Source organism: Mustela putorius, unplaced genomic scaffold (genome assembly GCF_011764305.1).
Source record: "Mustela putorius furo isolate JIRA1106 unplaced genomic scaffold, ASM1176430v1.1 tig00537350_pilon_pilon_pilon, whole genome shotgun sequence".
NCBI lineage: Eukaryota > Metazoa > Chordata > Mammalia > Carnivora > Mustelidae > Mustela > Mustela putorius.
In genome coordinates, this window is record NW_025422471.1 from 5,410,935 (window position 1) to 5,420,537 (window position 9,603).

Genomic DNA, 9,603 nt, shown 5'->3' on the forward strand with positions numbered 1-9,603 from the left:
AAATTTCCTACAAACTTAAAATTATTTCAAAATACAAAGAAACACATTTAATACTATATTAATTTAAAAAAACAATAATAAGCCCAGAAGCTGCAGTTAGATTTGTGTGACCCTGGTGCCCAAGTCAGTTCCATGGACAGACAAGGTTGCTTATGGAATCCTGATTATCCGTGGTCTTAATAACCACAAAAATCCTAAAAATGACGTATATAATTTAAAAAATGATTTGTGGAATTTGAAGGTGCCTGGCCATAACTGCTTCCTCATTTAGACATCTACTACTGACAGTGATGCATTTCCAGTCTCCTCCTTTGGGAACATAATCTATGTAGTAGACATCAATGGTTGTCTACTAGTATCTCCTCCTCCTCCATCTTTCTAACACAATTCCACTCTCGCAGGCATCTACTCCTCACACCATTACCAGTGGTTTAAAAGGAAGCTGATGGACCTTGGCACTGGAGCTGGGCCTCATGTATTTAAAAGTAATGCCATCCTCCATAGTAAAGATCAGCTCATTTAATCTAATTAGTTCACGATAGTCCCCCTAGCCTCAAAAATTGATTCAGGAATTAGCTTGTAACCTAATATGGACCAAGAAGTCATAAAGGAATTTTTTCTGGATGTTTCTGGCAAGAAACTGCTTTGGTTTTAAAAGCAAAATAGACTATCCCTCATCTTCTATATGCCCCATTATAAGGAGCCTTGAGCCTCCATGAGGCAAGTCAGACTAAAGAAAAGCCCATTGTACTAAAAGGAACAAAGTCAAGGAAAATGAAAAAAAAAAAAAAAAAGAAAAAAGAAGAGAAAAGTTATACTCACTAAGTTAAGCCAACCCTGACACCCATTCTGCTTTCGTGCATGGAATCGAATTTTCGGGATGGAATCGAATTTTCTATTACTTGCTATAATTTGTAATCTCAGGTTTGAAAAGATGGCATACACAAAGTCAGTCTTCCCTGGTGATGTCTTGTTTTGTTCTCCTAAAGCCTAATAGAAGAGGGAAAAGAAGAGAAAGGAGGACCAGAGAAGAAAAGAAGTTAATCTCTAAGTTGAAAGCAATCTTGTGTTGCATAGATATTTACATATATATTTAGATGATGGAAAAGTATTTTACTTATTTACAAACATGTATGTAGCACTTACTATGTGTCTGGCAGTGCTTATATGTTTTATAATGTTAATTCATTATATGTTCTATAATGTTAATTCATAATTTATAAGAAGATGTTCTTGCTATCATTTCCATTTTCAGCTGAAGAAACTGAGGCCCATGGAGGTTAAGTACCTGGTCTAAGGTCACACAGACAGCGAGTGGCAGAGCCAGGATCCAAATGACCATGTTGTATTGGAAGATCAGACAGAGAAAGGGAAAACATTTCCACCAAATGGTGGAATTTCCATTGTTCACCAAAGGAGAACATTTCAGGATTACATATATATCATAGGATATGGCATATTATTAATTCATAAGCAAACCTAAGATCTGCATTAGAGAAACTAGATATTCCTCAAATATCAAAAGAATATAAATGAAATTATTAGTCATTCATCAAAAAAAAGAAAGTCACTATATGTCCATGTTTATCTAAAACCAACACATGAGTAGATAGTAGCACAAACTCAGTAATTATGAAATATGATGTATTATAGTAGGAAACTATTAAATATAGAAGAAAAATCTTCCTGTTAAAGGAAACCTGTTAAAAGTTTTGCTTTTTTTTTTTTTTCTGGTTAAAAATAGACCCTGTTTGGAGTATATAGCAAGAAATCTGAATAATTTTAGTTGTCAACAAGGAAATAGTACCAGGCATAATTTTTGTTTGTTTGTTTAGTATTTTAGGTATTCTAACTCATTCAGGTCTGCCTGATTGACACCTGAGCTTCATTTCTTAGCACCTTTACCTGCTTGGTCTATGATGTCCATAGAAGGTTCATCCCAGGTTGAAAGGGTAGGCAAAAGGAGGCAGACCTCCCAGCTAAAGAAAGTCTATGTTGCCCAGCAGTCTGTAAATGACTTGGGCACCTACCTGCCTCTTCTTGAATAAATCCATCTTGAATTTGCTTTTCTTTTAAAGCTGTCCCTTATGTGTAAAGTTGATGTAGAAAACAAGAGACCTAAAGATAGAACAAAGAGATCAGTAAGAAGCGACCTCTCTTCCACCTCTGAAGTACTTGATGATGCCTTCACATATTTAAATGCTGCAAGGTCTAAATTTTAAGAGGGTAAACATAATTATGGACATTGGGGAGGGTATGTGCTACGGTGAGTGCTGTGAAGTGTGTAAAGCTGGCGATTCACTGACCTGTCCCCCTGGGGCTAATAACACATTATATGCTAATAAAAAATAAAAAATTAAAAATTAAAAGAAGGTAAACATAACATTGAGCATAGAGTAAGGTTAACAGCATAATTTTAAGTGCTTCTGCTTGCTACAAGAAAATTGATCAGAAACAAGTCTTCAGTAAAACTTCCCCAGGTACCATTTAAGCTGCCTGGCTCATTCCCATCAGTCCCTGAGCCGAGATCAATTCCAAGGCAATCAACCTTACTATTGAACTGTTTTGTGGCTCTGTAGTTATCTTCTTCATTTTATCTATGTCCAATGTATGTTAGCTTTACTTTTTAAATTTTTTCCATTTCTGGATGTCAGAAAACATGTTGTTACATTTATATTTCTCATAGGAATATAGAATATAGCAGCCATGAAACAAAGAAAGACGTTGGAATAAATGAATTTAAAAGGCCATATGACAGGAGTCCCGAGCAGAGAAAGGAATTCATTGCCTTGTCCGGCCTGCCCCTGGCCTGTGGAAGAGAGAGAGCTCGGAAGGCAGTCCCTGTTTGCAGTCGGGACTACCTTCCTGCTCACACTGGGAACTGGCTGCTTCCACTAATAGCAGGACACTTGGGGCAGAATGCCCTCTCTCTTCCCACAGTCTTGCCCATTTTTAAAAATGCATCTCCAACTGTTCCTTCTCTGACGTAGAAAGAACATTAGCTAAATTCACAAGGACTGATTTTTAGTCCCAACTCTTATTCTGATTTGCTGTGTGTTCGAGGACAAGTTATTTAACTTCTCTGGCTATCAGTTTGTTTGTTCAAGCCCGTGGTTGAACTGCAAGGAAGCTTAGGGACTGATGCCCTATCTGGCCAGTATCCATGTTTTCTGTGACCGCCAGAGTGTTGTTCATGGTTGGGTTTTTATTCATTTTTGGTTTTAATATTTTAAATTAGTTGCCAACATTTTGGAGAATTGTTTTTTTAGTAAAAATCTCAGAAAATATTGAAAAAAACATTTTCCCAATCCTATAGCACTTCTAAAATAATTGTATTAGTTTATTACAAGTTTATCATTTCATCTTTGCTTTTATCATGTGTCGCTAGTCACAACCATGACTTATTTGATGGTGAGTAACTGAGCAGGAATGCATTCGCAATTTTAGGTTCCTGTGGGAAAATACAGTGTGTTTATAATGCATTTTCCAGAAAAGAATCGGAGAAGTGAGGGTTCTCTTGTGACTTTGTTATTTTATAAATTCACATGCCCACCAAATTAGATTTAATTCTTGGTGTAATTAGTTTTGATTTCAGAGTTTCCAACGTTTGCTGATATGATAAAATTGAGATTGTGGCTAAGGTTAATATTTTCCTAACAGTAAGTCTGGTTGGTAGCTATGGAATAGAAATAGTTGAAATTCGTATCGGGGCCAGTCAAACTTGGTTCTGTTTTCTCTCAGCTGCTTGTCTTTTACATTAGAAAATAGAGGAAAGGATAGCCAAAAATCTTAGGAATGCTTACCAAGTATCTGAAATTAGTTGTCAAATGCCATTTAGATGAATTGCGAAAAAAGGAAAATGGGCATAAAGGAGTAAGATAGATACACGGAAAATTCTACAGGGGTATTTTACTTTAAAATTCATTGCATGGTTTAAGTGTGTGTATAAGTGTGCCTCTGTGTGGATTTCTTATACACATTAAATAACACAAATTAGGGGCACCCGGGTGGCTCAGTGGCTTAAGCTTCTGCATTCAGCCCAAGTCGTGATCTCAGAGCCCTGGGATTGAGCCCTGCCTCAGGCTCTCTGCTCGGCAGGGAGCCTCCTTCCCCCTCTCTCTCTGCTTACTTGTGATCTCTCTCTGTCAAATAAATAAATAAAATTTTTAAATAAATTAAAAACACAAATTAGATGTACATGAGACCTTAACGTAAGTAAACTGCAAACATATGAATAATGCAGCAGTGCTGTTAGTCTTTGGATAGGCTTGCCTCTTGGAATTAGATTAGATAATGTCATCTTCTGAACTGGAATTGACCAGGCTTTTATTTAATGAGCATCAGTTATCTGTGTAATAGCCTGAACTAACACTGGTAATTGTAAGGCTAGTGAATCTGGATAATCTACTAAAATCTGCTCAGAGAGGGGCACCTGCAAGGCTCTGTCTGCTCTGACTCTTGATTTCTGCAGGGCTCATGATCTCAGGGTCCTGGAATTGAACCTCACCTAGGGCTCTGTGCTCAGCGAGGAGTCTGCTTCTCCCTCTCCCTCGGCTCCTCCCCCTGCACTCCCTCTCTCTTCCTCTGTCTAGAATAAATAAATAAATAAATAAATAAACAAACTAACTCTTTAAAAAAAAATAAGTAAAATCTTTTTAGGGAAGCTAGACATCTAGATAAATAGATACATAAGAGTAAAAAATGAGTGGCAATCTGCATGATGTTTCAAAAAACTAGACCCGAAGGATAAAAATCCCTTTGTCTTTAGTTCATGAGCTCTCTTCATTCAGGTAAGAGTTCCCAGGTGGGATGGCTAACTTTATGTATCAAATTGACTGGGCCACAGGGTACCCAGTTATTTGGGTGTTCCTATGAGGGTGTTTTGGGTAAGACTACCATTTAAGTTGATAATCTGAGTAAACTAGATTGCCCTCTCTAATGGGGCTGGACCAGGCTCCTGGAAGCTGTTGAAGGCCTGAGAACAACAAAGACCCAAAGTGAGAGTTCCTCCTCCCTAAGTACCTTTCGCTGGGACATCAACTTGTTCCCACCCGTCAGACGCAAATTTTGGCTCTTCCGGTCTAAGCCTGACAGCTTCACACCTGAACTACACCATCAAGGTCTCCTGGGTCTCCAACTTGCTGACTCACCCTGCAGGTCTTGGGACTTCTCAGCCTCTAAATTCTAGCAAGCCGATTCCTTAAAATAAATAAATGGAAGAAAAGCCAAAAATCATAGGAATGCTTATGTTTATCTTTATCTCCTACTGCTTCTGTTTCTCTGGAGAACCCTAATATACTAGGCCGTTCACGTTAGTTCACTGCTCTGTTCATCACATAGGTTTCTATTTTAGAGAAGTGTCCATGATGCTATCCTATGTGGAAGGTAGCATGCTTTAGGAACATCCAACTCTTCTCTATTTTCTTTGAATTGTTTTATTAACTCCATGGTGCTGATTCATTCTCAATAGGTAGACCAGCAAAAATATTTTTTCCAGCTTCTATCTAGAAATTTCGTTTTTCACCAAGGAATTTGCAAGATTTTTAAATGTTTCTTTAGAATATATATATCTCCCAACACTTTTTCTTGGATGGACTCACAATACGAAAGTGCTCAGAACAAAGGCCGCAGAGCAAATTCTGGGTTTAAAGTGGGTACATGTTCCCCAGGACCTTTCTGAAACATAAAAGTTTGATCAGTCATCCCTTCACCTTTCCCCTTTGCCCTACTCCTTTGGCACCATCACTACATTTTAGAATTTTCCACATTATATAATATTTAGGGAACAGATGGTAAGCGTATTCTAATTTCAGTTTCTGAATCAAATTCATTAGTACTGGCTGTCCTATCCATTACACTGAGAATTAGCAAACAAGTGTAGACCTTTGACAGAACTGAGTAATTAACTCTCTCTGTGGTGGGTGAGGCAGAAAGCAGTGGCTATGAAAGTTAAGCATTCACTGTCCCCACTTTTAGACTTTTTTGACATCCTTTTAAAATATACATGAAGAACAATGTTGCTGGATAATTTGTTGAGATAATAACTCCTGTCTTATCCCCTCTCCTGTATGAGACTCTCTAAAGAAATGCAATTTTAATATCATTACTGTTATCCAAACCCTTAGAAATGGGAACTTCCCACATTGTATTCTGATTTGCTTTGTTTCTAGGGCATGTTAACAGCTTTGGGTTTCAGAGGCAGAAAGAGGTTGTCTGGCATCAAGAATTTTTAGGCTTTTGTTATGGACTTAAAGCACCTGTGATTACTATGTTGGGTCATCCCAGCAGGGAGGGGGGAAAGAGGTTGTGCTTGGAGTAATTTTAGAAAATGGCTCCTGGGAGACTAATGAAGAAATTGGAAGACTTTGTGGTTTTCATATGGGGTGCATGTTCATATACCTGTGTGCCCAGTGCCAGGGAAAAAAAGGTGAGAAAGCTTTTGGACATCTGTGGAATCCTGGCTTCCAAGACATAAGACTCTTCTTTACAGAGAACAGTGTCTGCCATGAATTCCAAGGTCAGCACTGTGAAGCCACCTGAGTTCTCCCAGAGCAGCGGTACCTCAAAAATGTAGGGAAGCCACTCTTCCCAACAGCATCACTTGATAAGAGGAGTACTGAAAGACAACCAACACAATGGATGAAGGACAGGATCTTCTCCCATTTTCCACACACTTGAGTGTTCACACAACTCTAAAGAAAAGTCGTAATCTACAACCCCCACCCCCACACACAAAAGATTACACTAAAAGTAAGGGTCTCCAGTCCACATTCAGCTTGTAAAAAAAATGTTGTCTATTGTTCCCCCCACCCAATTGCAAGTCAAAATCATACCTAATACACGAGAATTATTTTTTAAAAAGAGAGGAAAAATACAAGATAATTTAACATAAGGTCAAATTCATTGGCATCACTAGAAATTCCACAAAGCTCAGCTAAGAGGGTAGAGGATCTCATGGGTAAAAGAGAGGAATGAAGAAAGGATTGAGGCACTAACAGATTAAGGCATTTGTCCAAGATGGCACAGCAAGTATGAGAGAGCTAAAATACTAACATCAACCCTTTGCTTCCTATGAGACTTCCGGGCCAAGGTGATTCAGTATTAAGAAGTATGATTCCCATCACAATTTTGAAACTAGGTAAGGGACCAGAGATCAGGTGACTGTAAGTGTTCCATGGGGACCCCGATGCATATTAGGGAGGAGTTAACAGAGAATCATCCGGAACAGAGGGGCACAACCGTAACCACCCATATCATGTGTGATAGGCAAGGCACCATGACAGACTGAAAACCTGCAGATGGAATTTAGATTCTGGCCGACCTGAATGCTCCTCACTTCTCTGAGAAATGTGGGTAACGTGCCCAGGACGTGGTAGGTACCGTGTCGTGTCAACATACTCTGAATTAGAGGTTCAGTGAGCCTGGGTCAGAAACTTAGGAAAGACTCTGCAATGACAGATCAAAAATACCCCGGCAAGTTTCTTGAAAAAAGAGATTCAGGAAAATAATTATCTAGAAGTGCCTTCACAGTTTTGACCTGTGGTTTGTATTAAAAGCAGATGCTTTTCAAACTTTTATTTACAGCATTTGTCTTTATATGTCTATATGTGTTATATATTGTAATATTTACCGAATTTCTGTCCGCTTCTAAACTCCTATGAGACTTTGATCTCACCAATTTCAGTTTTGTCATGCCCGTTAAAAATCAGAAACGGATTCCTGAAATTTGGCAGGAAATTAGCATGTTTCAAATTTTACTGTTCTCTCCATCTTGCAGTCAATACTTTTTCTTTAAAAAAAAAAAAAAAGTAAAGGAAAAGAGAGGGGTAATAGGGTTACTTGAATATTTTTTGCTTCTTAATGCCATCCAACCAAACCAAGTTGGAAATTAAATGATTCTCTAAACCTTTTAAATGAGAAAGATCATTTCTTACAAAATTTTAAAATCTTTTTAGCAAATATCTAGTGCACTATTACATAAATAAAAGATTTATAATTCTGCTCATACTTAGTTTTATCTAACTTTATTAGTTATGGAAATATATATCACAAAACTAAGTCCATAATGGACCCACACAGACACACATCACTGTATGTGTTTTATCACCGCTTACCAACTTTTTCATATAAATACCATAACTGAGAAACAAGAAACAAGAAGGCTTCTACTTGAATCAGTTTTTCCATTTGACTAGTTTGATTCAGATTATATAAAATAGATTAGAATGTGGCTGAATAGTCACCTCGTTAACTGTTCTCTGAACAAGTTCTCAACGTGTCAGTACTATCTAAAATAATGAATAATTATGATTATGATTTCAATATGGAATAACCTACCCTTGGCTTTTATTTCTTGAGAGATGTAATATCACTTCGATTGCTTTCAATCATATGTGACATCTTCTGTACATTGATAGATGTATTATTGATACACACGCTCTTGATGTGGCAAGTTCTTTCTTTTATCTTTGATTAAAATGAATTACTACATTGCAACAGCTCCTCTTCCAGTTCCATGAATTACTACATTGAAACAGCTATTCTTCCAAGTGTCAGCTGCATAGCCAGCATACTATTCACTCACCACATTTCAGTTTTAAAAAGCATGTTCAGCAAAAGTATCTATTTCTTTTTTTAATTTAATTTTATTTTTTCAGGGTTCCAAGATTCATTGTTTATGCACCACACCCAGTGCTCCATGCATTTGTTTCTATATAGGCAATCCAGTTTCATTTCTCCTGATATAAAAGACATATAAACTTCTACTGCCCTGAGGTAGAAATTTGTTGGTTTTGCCCACCCGACTCTCTTTGGACTTCTGATCAGAGCAGCTCAATTTTCCTTTGCATAATCTCCCCTAACCCAGGTCCAGTCTTTATGATGTGAGTGCGGCTGATCTTACCAGTCCCCCAACTGCCCCATCTCTAAGAATAGGCTTCTGAACAAAGTTGACCCAGGAGTTTAGTCCATGACTTTGCTGCAGTGAATAGCTCAGAGTTAGGGACCAACCCAGTCAGGTGAATCAGAATCATTCCCTATGACTTTTGTTGGTGCAAAGAAAAAAAAAAAAGGAAAAATACAAATTAAGAATGAGACACAAAGGGGCGTCTGGGTGGCTCAGTGGGTTAAAGCCTCTGCCTTTGGCTCAGGTCATGATCTCAGGGCCCTGGGATCGAGGCCCACATCAGGCTCTCTGCTTGGCGGGGAGTCTGCTTGCCTTTCTCTCTCTGCCTGCCTCTCTGCCTACTTGTGATCTCTGTCTGTCAAATAAATGGATAGGATCTTAAAAAAAAAAAAAAAAAAAAAAGAATGAGACACAAATCTTGATGACAGTTTTTTGACTCTCTGGATTCAGCTGTGAATAAATACAAAATCTACTCTTGGACCACTCAATTTATATAAACCATTCTATTTTTAAAAATGGATTGAGACGGCTTTTCATTTGCATACAACCAGAAGACCTCTGATTAATAAGTCCATGACCTGATTCTTTTCCATTTAGATAATGTATTATTCAAGATAGGATAAACTGGTAAAATGATGAAATTTGAAATCTCAGTTACTTAACATAAAAAAGATTTTATTTTGTTCATATCAGTCCAC

At 37.8% G+C, this 9,603-nt stretch overlaps 1 long non-coding RNA gene across 2 annotated transcripts in view; it reads right to left on the reverse strand.

Annotated features, from left to right (window-relative positions):
• Positions 1 to 6,610, reverse strand: part of LOC123390427 — a 68,494-nt gene extending 61,884 nt beyond the window's left edge. Inside the window, exons 1-3 of one of the 2 annotated variants that reach the window (XR_006605018.1) lie at positions 6,400 to 6,610; positions 2,031 to 2,118; positions 823 to 990 (exon numbers count right to left, since the gene is read on the reverse strand). This is a non-coding gene — a long non-coding RNA (uncharacterized LOC123390427). The remainder of the gene's footprint in view (positions 1 to 822; positions 991 to 2,030; positions 2,119 to 6,399) is intronic. The other variant, XR_006605017.1, reaches the window with a different exon arrangement.
• Between the last annotated feature and the right edge of the window lie 2,993 nt (positions 6,611 to 9,603).